At 39.1% G+C, this 16,002-nt stretch overlaps 1 long non-coding RNA gene across 1 annotated transcript in view; it reads right to left on the bottom strand.

Moving 5' to 3' along the window:
- LOC143662593 (uncharacterized) overlaps positions 1–13,862 on the bottom strand; it is a 38,947-nt gene extending 25,085 nt beyond the window's left edge. Inside the window, exon 1 of the long non-coding RNA XR_013165445.1 lies at positions 13,732–13,862. This is a non-coding gene — a long non-coding RNA (uncharacterized LOC143662593). The remainder of the gene's footprint in view (positions 1–13,731) is intronic.
- Positions 13,863–16,002: the final 2,140 nt, after the last annotated feature.

Raw genomic sequence — 16,002 nt, 5'->3', positions numbered from 1 at the left:
GTACTTAATGTTTAAGAGAATATCAAGAATTCCCCAGATGGAGAAGTTTAACAGTTCCACATTTTTCATCCAACACGTACGGGATTTTGCAAATACTTTTTAAATTTTCTGCCCCAAATACTCCGGAATTTATCTGGGCATTACATTAGCCTATGCAGAATATCAAGATCTCTCATTCCCTACTCTGGAATCCATGTAATTTTGTTATTTAAATAAACTGACCAGACAGATTAAATTAGATAGTGTGCTACAGAAAATTTAAATTTTGGAGAAAACAAACATCTCTTCCCTTGGTCTCACACAGAAGTTGAAGTTTTACAATACAGACAGCATCATCATTTTATTTTGATTTACCTTAGTCCTAACCAGATCTGCTTCATTCATTTCACTAATTGATGTCTGATCTCTTTTTCAGCTTCTTTTAACAGTTGCTGTATGGAGTAATGCTGACTTTCAGAACTCTGAGTCTCAGGTGTCATACAGATACTTAAAGTTCCAGGAAACTTCCAGGTTATACACACAGATCACAGCATCTCAGAATTTAGAAATAACAGTTAAAGCTCAGGAAAAAATGTGACTGCTGTGACAGCTTACAATTTTGAAACCTTTACAATGAGCCTTAATGAACATTCTGTACTCCTTAATCATTGATTGCCCAATTTCCTCCCACTTTCTATTTCCTGTTAACCTATGCTCTCAAATTCAATTCTAGAGTTTGCTTATTATAGTTAGTTTATATTTGTCCTTTTGTTTCTGGCTTATTTTACTCAACATTATGTCCTCAAGGTTCATTTAGGTAGTTGCATACCTCATGACTTCCTTCCTGCAGCTGCGCAATATTCCAACATATGTATACACCAAAGTTTACCCTTCATCAGTCAATGTACCTTTAGGCCACCTCCATCCACTGGCAATCAAGAATAATGCTGCCATAAATAGTAGTGTGCAAATGTCTATTCGTGTCCCTGCTTTCAGTTCTTCCAGGTGTATATGTAATAATGGGTTTGCAAGGTCACATGGCAACCCTATACTTAGTGTTCTGTGGAACCACCACACTGCTCTCCAGAGGGGCTGCACCATTCTACTTTTCTATCAACAGTGAATAAGTGTATATCTATCTCCACATCTTCTCCAGCACTTGTATCTTTCCATTCATTTTTTTAAGCAGTTTTATTCGCATACTGCACAATCCATCCTAAGTGTATAATCAATGGCTCCTGGTATTATTACATCATTTTGCATTCTCCACCACAGTCTATATGAGCACATTTCCATTTCTTCTTCAAAGAAGGAAGAAGAAAAAGGAAAATAAAAGGAGAAACAACAACAATAATCCCATACCTCTCCCTTATATTCCCCTCTTACTGACATTTAGCTTTGGTATATTGCCTTTGTTAAAATTAATGAAAGAATATTACAGTGTTAATGTTAACTATAGACCTTAATTTGCATTAATTGTATTTTTCCCATAATAGATCTGTTTGCTTGTAAAAGCTGCTGGAATGCAATATACCAGAAATGGAACCATTTTTAAAAAGGAGAATTTATTATGTTGCAAGTTTACAGTTCTAAGGCCATGAAAATGCCCAAGAAAGGCTGATGGGTCTAGAACAACTCTGTCAACTGGAAAGGCACATGGCGACATTTGCTAGCTTTCTCTTCTCATTTCATAAGGTTTCCCCAGAAGAGTTTTCCTTCTGCATCTCCAAAGGTCTCTGGCTCTGTGGACTCTATTGGCACTGTGCTTTTTCCAAAATGGTTCCCTCTTAAAGGGCTCCAGTAAGTAACCCCACCCATTCAAGTTCCATCTCCATGGAAACCATCTAATTAAAAGTTGCTACACACAATTGGGTGAGTCACATTTCCATGGAAACAATAAAAAAATCCCTCCCAGAAATATTGAATGTGGATTAAAGAGCATATCTTTTCTGGGGTACACAATAGTTTCAAACTGGCACACTATTGCATTTTTAACACCTTGTAAAGGTGACATTCATTTTCAACTTAAAATATTTTTAATGTTCTTTTAATTTTTTTCTTGGGCTCATTGGTTATTTAATACTGTATTGTTTAATTTCCACACATTTCTGATTTTTCCAAATTTCTTTCCTATTCTAATAAATAAATATGGCAGAAATGATGCTATATCACATCAAAAGACTGTGATTTCCATGTTATCTGAACATACTCTTCTTGGCTCTTTACACTGTCATTCTCTGATGGAGCAAGCGGCCATATTATGTGCTGCCCTATGGAGAGGCCATGTGGTAAGAACTGGTTACAGCCTCTGGCCAACAACCAACAAAGGACTGAGGCTCTCAATCCACAGACTACAAGGAACTGAAAGCTATCAGCTACTGTATGAATGAGCTTGGAAGTGGCTACTTCTCCACTCAAGCCTTGAGATGAGATCACAACCTAAGTTGATTCTTTGATTATAGACTTGTTAGAGACACTAAGCCAGAGGACCCGGCTGAGCCATGTCCAGATTGCTGACCCACAGAAACTTTGAGGTTATATATGTTACAGTATTAAGCCATTAAATTATACAGTAATTTTATGCATTGCAAATAGAAAACTATGGCTTGAGTCCTGTAGTGCTGGCCAGCCATTTCGCTCTTCATTTCCTATCTTCATGACCTAGCAGGCCTTAAAAGGTCTCTACTTCACATATTCTTTCTGTTTTCCAGCATTTCTACCAGGAACTGAATGATAAATCAGATTAGATTTGCTATGGGGAAGTGATCATTTTGGATTCAGGGTTAGAAGAAGCAAGAGGTCTATCCTTAAATTTAAGGACAGTTCAGCTCTTGGGTGGGGTGGAGCCTACTATTTCTAAAATGTTCTTTTGTTTTACACTTGGTTATTGTTCCTAGTGGTCACAATTGCTTGTTTATAACCCGGAGTGAGGAGGGAAATGGGATAGGGTGGGACTCCCAAATCCTATGCCAAATCCTTGACAGACTCAATGAAAGCAGAGTGCTTAGCACACAGTAGGGGCTCAGCAAAAGATAGTTTCCCTTCCTGTCACATTTCTTTATCCTACCCAATCTTCCAACTGCCCTGCCTCCAAACTGTGACATACAGAAAAGGCTCAAACTACTTTCAGTATGCCTGGAATCATTTTCTAATGAGAGATAGTAAAATTCTTAATTTGTCTGCTATTGGCATGCTTATTGATAACCATTATTGGAAGTGGAATTCAATAAAATTCAGCGTCCATCCAAGTGTTTGTATTATGTTGGGACTGGACAGAGATAGATGAATCAAACGCGATTTCTGCCCGTGGAGCTGGCAGTCTGGAATGAGTGCATGGAGTAGAAGAAGTTTGTTTTTACAGATTATCTGATGATTTAAAGGAATCCACTCAATTTCCCCCCCAACAATTCCCCTAACCCGTGCTGCTCAGTAGTAACATGAGGAAAATCGAATACTTTCTCCATTTTAGCTTTAATCCTGGTGATGGGTCTCCTCACAGGCTATCCCTCCAGAGACCTGCCATAACAGAACTCTGGGGAAGCCCTTCCACTAGCCAATAGGGCAAATTAGGAAAAGGAACCTCAACTCTTTTCACTGATATTTGCCACGAAATAGTCATGAAAATGGTGCAACTCTATGATATCTACAAGATGAATGGTGCTCTGTACTTCTGTAATGTATATTTGTACCGTTGTTAGTGGGGTACAACTTGTACAACCCTAGAGTACAGTAGTTGCACGGAGAAATGATCTTGATCTATGAAGCTGAGATCTGGGGATCCTGTTGAGAGATAGGGCGTGGATATAGGAGAAGGCCTCCCTATCATATGGGCACAAATGAGGCCATGCTAATATTAACACATGAATGAATCCCCACATGAATTTACTAGCTCAGTTGAGAATGTTCCAGTTCCCAATTAGAACTATGTGTCAGGTGTGTCCCAGACTAAGTTGGCACTTGCCTCCTCATTGAAATCCCTAGCTGACAAGCTACTTATCGCTGCTGCTGGGTCTGCTCTCCAAGAGCAGTGATTCACCCCTGCCTTTCTGTTTCTTGGGGCTCTCAAAGCTGCAAAGCCCTCTGGATGCCAACACTGCTGTTTGGTTCACCTCAGTCTTTGTCCATGCACTGTGAGAGTCATGCTATGTTCTAGGTGGAAATCTTCAACTCACATCCACTCCCTAAAAATAGCTTTTCATGTTCTCCCTTCTCTAGTTTCTCCCCTTTGAACTTATACTCACATCTTCCTCATAGACCGATTACTCCCCCTAAGCATCAACTCATGCAAAAGGATGACTGAGGGTCACTGCCCCTCCCATTCCAGTTTTTTAGACGCAGGCAGATTCTGAATACCTGTCACAAAGCGTCAGATACACTTGGATCATACGTTACAGTAATTGTTGGAGAACAAGACTCTCCAAAATTTTGCAAGTTGGAATACCTCCCCAACCCCCACCTTACAGCCATATTATTACTAGCACAAGAGGTAGATATAGGTGAAGAGAGCTAAAATCCTGATCGTGTTGTGTATGAACTTGTGAGTGATGCTGGTCCACAGTTACCTTCGTTCAAGATTTGAATGGAAGCCACTGCCAGCTGCATGATTTTCCCTTCTGAAAACCCATAGAGGGAAAGGGGTGAAGGCTGGGGGTGAATCATGGCTAACTAAGGACAGTAACCGTCTCCCAGAATAACTGGATAAAGGTTTTGAATCTGCCCTTATGGAGTTTTTGTGCTAGACACATAGGCTATATTAGGGGACCAGGTTCCAACCAGAAGAAAATCTAAGTTAAGTTTTCAGGTTAGCCAAATAACTTTATTTGGATAAATAACTGTCAGCAAAATGTCTGGATGCTTGTCTGAAAACTTGCTGTTTCTTTTCCCTAGTCTTCTACATCCAAATCTTTCCCTTGAACTTTTCTAGAAGACAATTGCCACTATTCTCACAATGAGCCAACCCAATTAAAAATTAATAAATGAATCTGAATGGTGGGGGGGTGGGGGAAGGAGAGAAAAATGAACACGGGTTTGGGAAACTAGGGTTATGGATTTTGCCATTTACTATTTGGGTGACATAGTTCAAGTTAGGTGTTCTGTATCTCAATTTCCTTACCATTAACATAAGAATTAAATTAATGTTTTTTAAAGCAACTTCCAATTCGGATGATAAGATTCCCCTTTCCTTTCTTCCTTCATTTCCCTCCTCTTACCCTCTTTCTCCTTTTAGTCCTCTTTTTCCTTTTCTCTTGTGCCTCTTGTTTTTATTCCCAGACCTTTACACAGGCTCTTTTATTTTCATTGCCAGGCTATTTGTGCCAGTGAGTGTGATGCAAATAAAGTTAGACAAGATTTTGGTTCTGACTGAATAAGAATTGTTAAACTTGAATAAAAAAAGATCCAGTCGTTCTAAACTGATTCTATTCAAAGTTTCTTGGCTTCTGAATTTAAAGAACAAGTTGTTCTTGTGGGAGGTTAATTATAAAAATTTCAGTCCACCCCCTTCCCCACCAGTGACTGATACACACAAAATGAATCCCCAGAAGAGTGCAAATGTGAAAGTGTCTTCCAAAGTGGGGATTTTTTCTCCTATTACTAGATCAGTGAATTCAAATTTAAAAGTATTCAAACAATTTCTGAAGCCCAATCTATCTAATGATACAATTTAAAGATTCTCCAGAACTTTTAGTATCTTCTGGCACATACACACACACACACGCACACACACACACACACACACACACAAGGTTTTGGTCATTGCTGTCAAAACAGATTGAAATGAATAACTTAGACTTTCTAAATCGTTTTCTCTTGCTTATGAAAATAAGTGGTGGTGGTGGTGGGGTGGTGAAATTAGGAGGGATAAGAAAGCCACAAAAATATGAAGCATCCTTGCCGGAGACCAGGGTTCAATTCCCAGTGCCTGCCCATGCGAAAAAAAACCAAAAAACAAAAAACAAAATGAAGCATCTTAAACATCCTCATGTAAGTCAGTGGGGGAATAGGATTCACTCGCTGGAGGTGGATGACATAATATGAACAAATGATAGGAATCAGACCTTTTTTTTCACCATTTTAACAAGGAAACAAAAAATCCATTTGGAATAAGTGAAATATACAATACCTTGGTGCCTGAAGCCTAGGACAAAAGAGGAGAAGTTAAGAGAGCTCCTAGTTGCCCAAATGCTTTGCCTCCTAGGCAGGCAAGATAGCAAAACCACTAGTAGCAGATGTGTTGGTACCATGTACCATATCCCTTGAGCCCATCTGAGTTCACATGCAACTAAGGAGGATGGTTCCAGCATGCTGATGCCTCTGACCTCAAGCACCCATGCCTCTCTTCTTCTCTGCATGGGGGCTTTCTCTGGAACCACTGGAGATTGCTTGGCTGTGCACAGGAATGATCTAGAAAGGGGAAGGGGAGTTAATGCCCCCCCCAGGAGCAACTCTCAACCAATGGGGTTTGTGATTCAGTGAATAACTCCTATAACCTCCTAGTCCTCCAGGAAGATGATATTAAGTCGTGGACATAGTTTCTTGGAGCATGTACAGAATTGAGCGTTGTTACTCACTTTGGGATCCTGCTCATTCATGCTCCTGTATTTGCTTTTCTATTTTCTAATCTCACTTTCCACATTTCCTCACTGTGCTTACCTGGGTTCACCTCCCAAATAAATGACCTAAACTCAAGTCTTGACTCAAAGTAAGCTTTTCTGGGAACTCAAACTGCCTCCATTATATATAATCTTTAAGAATTCATAAAGAACACTGGAAAGTCTAGTTTTTTCCACTGTTCAAAAAAGAGAGTGTATTAGTTTTGCTACACAGCAAACAATTCCAACATCTCAGTGGCTTCCAACAACAATCATTTATTTATTTTTCTCGCTCACAGGTCTGTGGGTCAGCTGGGGCAGTTCTGCTTTCGGTTGTGGATCAGGTTCAACTCTGCTCTACACAGATTTCATTCTCTATGGACCAGCAACCCCTGGGCTGGGTGATTTTAATGGTCAGTGGTAGGGGTACATGAGGAGTGAGAAGACCCATAATGCTTTGGAGGCCTCAGCCTGCACCTCACATACTGTCTCTTCTGCCTGCCTTCTTCTCATTGGCCAAAGCAATCTCTTGGCCACGCCTAAGACAATGCTCAGGAGAAACAGAATCTACCTTCTCCTTTCCATCCTCTTCATCATTTGTTCTTTTGTGCATTTGAAATCAATTGTCCTGCACTTTAGTTTGCTTATTCTTTCTTCTGCCTTTTCATATCTGTTGTTATATGTCTCTAGTATCTTTTTAATTTGGTCTATAGTATCTTTCATCTCTGTAATATCTGCTATTTTTCTATTTATTCTTTCAAATTTTCTTTATGCTCTTCTAGTGTCTTGGTATTCTTTATGTCATTAGCTAACCCATTGAATTCATTTAATTGAGTTATATGAGCATCTTTGATTAGTTATTACAAATTCTGTGTCTCCTCCAATGCTTTACTTTGGTCATTAGGCTGGGCTATATCTGCCTACATCTTCATATGCTTTGTGGTTTTCTGTCGTCTATGAGGCATTTAATGATCTTGATAGGGTTACTTTGGAAGGTGATTTCCTTCAATAGTGTAAGGTTTTGTATTTGTGGGACAGATGTGGGGCAAGACTTGGAGTGTGGGGTGGGGTGCAGTGATGCAGTGTCAGGGCATGGCACAGGGCTAGACATGGGGTTGGGCATTAAGCTGGTGCTGAGGAATGTGGGGTGGAGTGCACAGGTTTATGGGCAGGGAACAGACAGGACTCAAAGTTCAGGAACAGGACGTGGGGTGGTGGATAGGTGGCAGGACATGACATGACAGGAGGTGGATTGGGGGGCTGTGAAGGTGTGTGGGGTGTGGGGTTGTGGCACGTGGGGAGGCTGGGCATTGGGAGTGGGAGGGCATGGTGAGGGTATGTGGGGGTGGGTGTGCAGGCAAGTTGCAGGGTGTGCATGGAGTACACAATTGGGCATGTCACATCTCCATGGATAAAATCTACTCAAAAGATTCCATCCTGCAATACTGAATCAGGATTAGAAGAAATGGCTACCTCCACAGATTGAATTAGGATTAAAACATGGCTTTTCTGGGGTACATAATACTTTCAAACCAACACAGAACAAGTATGTGACTTGACTTCCCCAAAACTTAATAGTCTTTTAACTACATTATTAGAAGTACTTTGTCCAAAAAAAAGCAAAATAATTATATTCCATCAAGGGGAGAGTCAGAGGGGCAAATGAATACAATATTAAAAAACTTTCCTGATCCTTAGACTGTCCTATGATGGAAGGTTCTGCCTCATGAACTACGGAATTTCCATGACTTCCACAGGCTTTAAGAACTCAAGTCAAGGTGATGGAAAATAGACTCTTAATTTGGGTGGGAAACTAAACAAGTCTGAAAACGCTTTTCAACTCTATGATGCTATGATTCTAAAATTTAGAATAATCTGATTAGCAAACAGAGTTTGGAAATGTGTCTACTTTATAAGACCACTGGAGTCATATCAAAATGACACAGGAGCTAATTTCAAAGGGCTCTTCTTGGCCAAAGATCAACATCTGGAGATGAAAAAGAAAAAGAAGTGCAAGAGATTCAAGTACATAAAATATTTTTAAAAATACCATGAATTTATCATGACAATAAAAAATTAAAACATCATCCATTATCTGTGGAGGTTGCTGGAGTACCAACACATTATTCTGAAAATTCATAAGTAAAATGAGCAAGAATCAAGTATTTCTCCCACCTTTCTTTTATGGATTGATTTTCAGAAAAATCAAATAGTTGATGAGGAAAATTCTTTTTAGTGGACAAATCACAGCTAACAATAATAGCCGGAAGAATGACAGAAATAGAAAAATCACAATTTTCAACCTGAAAAAAATAATGGCGATAGGCATTGCTCATCAGTAATTGCTAAAACCACCTAAGTGATAACCTAATAGGAAACTGCCTGATGGATGAGATAAGGCCGACATCACCTGAACCCACTGATCAATCTTAGCATCACTAAAAGTGGGCCGTCCAGTCATTATGCCCCTCCTGACGGGGTACGAAAGGAAATACAGATGACCCTCTATGAGGTGTTCTTCTTCACCACTCTCAAATTGGTCCTAAATCCAGTCAGTTCACAGGAAATACAGGAGATAGTGGAACACGTTCACCAACACTACAAAGACACAGTCAATCATGACCGGAAGTGGGGAATTCTAAAATTCTACAAATTATCAAGCTTCTTAAAAAATAAGTGGCACACACACTAAATGAGAGAGAACTAGTGAGGATTAAAAGAGACTCAGATATAACAGCAAAAAATGCAATATGTGGGACCTGGATGTATCCTGAGTTGACCCTAAATGTGAAAAGATGTTTTTGTGACAATCAGGTATACTTGATCATGGACTAAGCATTAGATATTCAGGAATTATTATTAATTTTGTTGGGTGTGATGAGAGTGTTGTGTTTATGTTTTTTAAAAAATATTTTTTTAAAAAATGTACTTACAGGAAGTATTTATAGGTGAAATATGATGTCTGGGATCTACTTTAAAATGATTCATAAAAAATGTTGGGGAGAATGCATGAAACAAGAATGACAGAAAATTGATGTTTTTTTTGTACCAGGGATGGGGGAGGGATTTTACTTTTGTGTGTATTTGAAATTTTCTATAATTAAATGTTAGAGAATAAAAAGCCACTCTGTGTAAAGCATCTACCACTGTAACAAGGAAGTATTCAAGATGTTAGCTATAACCATAATAATTTTAAGATAGAATTAAAAAAAACATTGTACTAATTTTTACTCACAAAGTTAATAAAAGATATTTAAGCTGATAACAGTGAATGATTTTTGATACCATATGCCTTAACTACGGGAACCAGACTGAATTAAATAAACGCTCCGCTCCCAATTTAACATATTTATTTAATGTCTCAAATACAGCATATAAATAAGTTCTTGGACTGTGATTAAGAAACTTAAAAAAACAAAATTCTGAAGCTAGCAGTTTAAATTTCCTTGATTTAATATTTCTGGATGACAGTTTATTCTTGGCATGTCGTGCTTAAATAATTTCTTCCTTTTTCTCATTAATATTCTTACACTTTCAGAACCAGCTATAAAGAAAGACAAAAAACAAAATTAACTCAATTTTTTTAATAAGATAAAAAGCAAAGTGTCCTGTCTGATAAGAGGATATTAGGTCTACTTTTTTCATTCTTTCGGGTTTGCTTCACTCTTGTAATGTAAAATTATCTCAATTATTGCTTCTGATTAATCCCTAATAGGATGGGTGGGTTCATTACATTCTGAGGACCATTTGCCAAACAAGACAAAAATAAATCTCCCAGTAATTTTTCCCCCAAAACTCTACCCCTTCCGCTTCACATGTCGGTCTCATAACAAGGTTAGAATAGAAGAACCCATGCTGAGAAAACCCAAAGGCCACTGACCACAGACGCAGTCTCTAGAAGCTTCAATGGGCCATGCCATGGGAGGCCATATGGGAGCCTGAAAACCTTAGGGATGCTCAAGGTAATCATTAACTTCCGAATTTCCAAGTCTAGAACATTCTGGAATTCCTTGATATTTTGAAAATGTCATATTGTAAAAAAGGTAGGAAATGATGTTCAAAATTACATCTGTCTTCTAGGAGCGTGGATGCTGTGAAAGCCAGGCAGAGTCTTTTCCAGTCTTCAGTGCTAATATGGTAATGAGCTCTCTCACCATTGAGAACCACGTTGGATTTTCATATGGGTCTGCTGCTGGGTGAAGGAGTGGCAGCCAGAGTTAAACTGCAGTGATCTTAATAAACAATGAGAGGAATTTGGAATTCCTGGGGACAATCTCTGAAGAAGGGGTAAGGAAGAGAGACTGAAGGGGAAGGAGAGAGCCAGCTAGTAGGTACAAGGTGTAGCACACGTGTACAGGGAGCCTGGCCAGTGAAACCTCATTGGTGGCAAAATGACTCTTAGGATATGGGAAGTCTAATACGTAATTTAAAGTTGTTTATTTTTCAGCAATATAAATACCTTTGGTTTCCCCAAACATTGCTATATGGAATTTGTTTTCTTAGCTAGAGACGTGTCAGTTTGAAAGCATTATGTACCCTGGAAAAGCCATGTTTTAATCCTGATTCCATCTTGTGTAGGCTGCCATTTCTTTTAATTCTGATTCAGTATTGTAGCATGGAAACTTTTTTTTATTTAAGAAAACAAACAATACACTTAGAATCACCAAAAATGGATATCTTAGTTAGCTTAACCATAGGCATATTTAAATAAAGTATCCATATAATCATTGTAAAACCTGTGTTTGTGCAGTAAATTTCATAAACCAATTTGAAATTAAGGCAACAAGGAAAAAATCTACAAATTCAAATAGCAAAGTTCTTAAATTCTAAATACTAAACACTAATTTAGATACCATTTGATCAACTGTCAAAACTGTGAATGTTCTCAAAATATCAAGTAAAAGTTCTTACAAAAATCTGCATTACTATAGTAATGACCAATGTTACCACTAAATATTTTCCTGATTTCAGGAAAATATGAAGATGCAAATATTTTTACAGTTAACATATGGAAATCTTAACCGCCTAAAGTGTGTATCTTAGTTAGCTTATCCATAGGCATATTAAAATATATATATATATCTAAGTACTCATCATAAGGCCTGTTTGTACAATATGTTTCATAAACCAATTTAAAATTAAAGCAAGGAAGGAAAAAAATCTGTAGTTACTGGTATCAGAGTTTCTTAAATTCTAAATATTAAACACAATCTTAAATACCATTTGATTAACTACCAAAACTGTGTGTGTTCTTAAAATATCAAGTAAATAGTTTTTGCAAATATCAACTTTGCTATAGTAGCGAACTATGTAGCATGGAATCTTTTGATTAAATGATCTCTACAGCCCAATTGTGGGTATGACCTTTTGATTAGCTGGAAATGTGACGCTGCCCATTCAAGGTGGGTCTTGATTAGTTTACTGGAGTCATTTAAAAGAGGAAAACCTTTTGGAGAAACCTCAGAGCTGACGGAAAGAGAGCTGACAGAAACTGAGAGCTGACAAGATGCTGACACTTGGAGAAGAGAGAAACAGATATTTGAAGATGTTTGGAGCCTAGCAGACATTGCCATGAGATGTTAAGCCAGTCAGAACCTGAAGAGAGCCCAGGAAAGCCAACAGAGGAAAGTGAGCCCCAGAGAAGCAAAGTGAGAACCCCCACAGGAACAGAGGCTGAAAGCAATGGAGCCCAGGAGTTCGGGACCAGTAGATGCCAGACACATGCCTCCCCAACTCACAGGGGTGTTTGAGACCCATTGGCCTTCCTTGAATTAAGGTATCTTCCCCTAGATGCCTTGATTTGGACATTTTTATAAGCCTAGAACTATAAACTTGTAACTTATTAAATTCCCTTTTTAAAACCTGTTTCAATTCTGGTATATTATATTCTGGCAACCTACAAACTAATGCAAGAGGGATGAAGGAAATCAAAGAAAGAGGTTAAGTTCTTTATTAGGATGAATCCAGTATGGAAGAGGGTGAAGTTCATAAACTTAAGTAATTCATCAGAAGGAAAAAATGAAAGCCAGAGGTGACCATGAGTACAGAAGCCTTTGGGAATTTGCAAAAATTGGGAGGGGTAGGGAGAGCTTCAACTTTCCACAAGCTGTGTAGTGTGTGTTTGAGCAACTCTTCTCTAGTGTTAAGAGGTAAGGTTGTTTCAAATAACAATGAATGATATGCCCCTGGTATTTGTGCTTGTCCTAAGACAACATTGCCCAAATTTCAAGGGGGGTAATTTCTGATTTTTGACCTGAAATGAGAGCTTACTTTCCATGGTTAGTCTCCCTCAATCTGTTTCTCTTGAGCTTAAATAGTTTTTCAGTCTGTCATTCAACCCATGAAAGTGGGTTGATCTCCGTAAGCTTTTTTGCTAAGCTGCTTTGATTTGTTTCTGCTATATTTTTCATGTAATACTTTGTTTAAAACAAATATTATCCAAGTTCAATGCTTGTAACCATTACCACTGGCATCAAGAGAGTTTTGTGTGCACTGGATTCTGGTAACTCAGGCAATACAGAAAGACTCCAGACCACAAGTCTGAAGACCCAAGTTTTGGTCTCAGCTCTGCCATTGTGCAACCTCGAGCCCTCAATTTCCTTAACCACAAAATAGAAGGACACACCCACACTGCACACCTCCTAAGCCTGTAGAGAAGATTAAAAGAGATAACTTACCCCTATATTTTTATGCAAAGTATAAGGTTTTGCAAATAAAGGTTAATTAACTACTGAACTGATGATATTTGAACAATAAAGGTAAAGAGAGCTTTTCTTTGTTAAAGGCTATTTGATCTAGCAATGTACCTGAGAAAAGAATTATTGAGCCCAGAATGTTCTTTATTTCTCAGTGGGTGATCTGGCAATGGTCTAAATAAACACAAAACTTAGGGACCCCTTTAAGTCTTTCTAGTAGTTAATTTTCCTTCACACATTCAAGCCAGCCAACAACCCAAATAATTAATTTCCAATTCTTCTCCTATGAGCAAACTCTGCACAGAGAATGTCAGCCAAACTTAGTTCAGTCATTAATAACTTTAGATTCTTGATGTTTCAAAAGGAACTTCCTCTGTAAACCAAGACTCTAATCTTTAGAGAGGGCCAATCTCAATTAAATGGCCTCGGCCTGGTAGTATTTCAATTGAGTAAGAGAAACACCTTACCAGGCAGCCGACTGATTCACAGTGTGTTGTTGCCTTTCTCAGCTGTCATCACTCTTGCTGAATTGTCTTCCTTGTTCCAGGGAACAAGGCTGAAGAACCTTCAGGGCATAACCATGCAAATGTTTATCAGGTTTAGGTCACTGGGCAGAATGTTTATGGTAGGGTGGCGAAAGTCAGCTATTATGACAGAGTGAAAATGCAAAGTAATTTCAGAGCAAGCTCCTTACTTACCTTTCAAGGCAGTCCACAGCTCTGGGTGAAAAGCCTGAGTCTAGGGGACCACCGAATACTCAGAATCTCATTCTTGAACATCCAACAGTTGAGTGATGGGTATGGCCATGCACTGCCCAAGCCTAGAGGCCTCTCTTCATTCTTCCTTTATTTTTGTCTGACAAGTGTTTCCTTTGGCTTACCTCTTTTCTTTGCTTTTTTTCCTAAGAAGACCAAGTGTGACCTATTTATGCCACATAATCATATATATCTGATCTTTTTTTTTACACAATCATAGATGGTCATCATAGAACTTGCAAAAAAATGTCAAAAGCCTCAAAAACGTTTGTTGGAGATGTTTGCTTATGCATGTGGCTGTGGGACTCGTGTGGAGACAAATTTTGTCTCCAATGAACTTACTCTGCTGGGGCCTCCAATCCTGTACCCAAGGGAGTGGCAGCTGCCCCATGGGAGCCAAGGAGAGAGAGAAGGAACCAGGGCAGGGACCACCAGGGCCTCTACGCTAGACCTTCTCTGGTGGGCAGTAGTCCTGGCCCAGCTCTGGGTGGAGAAAGCAGCTCCAGAGGGAGAAAGTGACTCACTACAGCCATGTGCACTGACCCAGAAAACACCGCACCCTGCAACCTAGAGTCTGATCGGTGCAGATCTTCACTTGACCTCCTTAGGGTGGTATAAAGGGATCATTGAGGGACAGAGTCAGGGAGTAGACCCTTTTACCTCTGACCCTATAACCTCACTTCTAGGAATTCTGTCTAAGGAAATAATCAGATTCATGTGAAAGGTTTTGGTTGCAAGAATGGTCATTACAGCATTATTCGTGACATCTAAAAATGTCAAATGTTAAATAAATGCAAATAACCAAATTATGTGACTTTCAAAGGCAGATACTACATATCAAAGTTATATCAAAGCCATTTTCAAGATCCAAAGAGTAATGAGAAGTTTCAGAAACATCTGAAAGACATTTGGAGCTGGACTGGACTTCAGAAATGAGTTACCCAATACCCTTCCCTTGTATGTATAATAAAACTGCCCCAGTCAGGAGAAGTGACTTACCCAAGATTAGGCCGAGACAAGAATCCTGTTTCTTTGACTCTCCCCTGTAGTAATTCTGCTGCCTCTCCCTGAGGCCACAGGGCCCTTTGCATTCTGGAAGAGATTTGGACGTCTCCTATTGACATAATCTCTGATTAAAATTGGCTTTCAGGTAGGGTTGTTCAATTTAGCAAACACAAAAACAGGCCACTGAGTAAAATCTGAATGTCAGATAAACAGCAAATAGGTTTGTTTTAGCATAAATGTGTCCCATGCATACACACGCACACACAATGCACACACAAAGTATTATTTATCTAAAATTTCAATTTAACTGGACATTTTTAAAAAACTGGGCAAATTTTTATTTGCTTAATCTGGCAGCCCTATATTCAAAGAGAGATGAATCAAAGATTGTTAGGATGAGAATCATCTATTCCTATTTTCTGAGTTTTACAGATGAGTAAACTGATAAGTAGAGAGAAGCTGTGACCTGCCCAAGGCTCTGCAGCTGTTTGGTGGCCAAGTTGAGACTAGAGCTCAGAGTGGATGACTTCCAGGGTCCTTTCCAACACACCACAGTGCATATGTGCCTTTTCTTGTGATATTAAAAAAAACAAACCTCCACCCCGTAACTCTATTAAGAATGAAATCCCAAGGAGATGGTCTCAGGTTCAGACAACCCCTCTGCACGTCTCTCTTAGGCCACATACAGCATCACAGTGAGGGCTTTCCTCATTGCCCGAACAACATAGTGCAACAGAATTTTTTGGAAGGTCCTTTAGAACTGGGTTTTCAGACTCCTGCATGCATCAGAATCACCTGCAGCACTTGCTAAAATGCAGATCCAGATGGCTGGGCCCTAGCTCCAGAGTTTCTAATGTAGGAGGTCTGGGGTAAGGCCTGACAATCTGCATTTCTAGCAAGTCCCCAAGTGATGCTGGTTGGGAGACCACAATGGGAACCTCTGGTTTAGTTGGTGTAGCCATGCCTGTTTTGCATGAG

The sequence above is a fragment of the Tamandua tetradactyla genome, chromosome 18 (genome assembly GCF_023851605.1).
Source record: "Tamandua tetradactyla isolate mTamTet1 chromosome 18, mTamTet1.pri, whole genome shotgun sequence".
NCBI lineage: Eukaryota > Metazoa > Chordata > Mammalia > Pilosa > Myrmecophagidae > Tamandua > Tamandua tetradactyla.
This window is presented reverse-complemented; position numbering and strand designations above follow the sequence as displayed.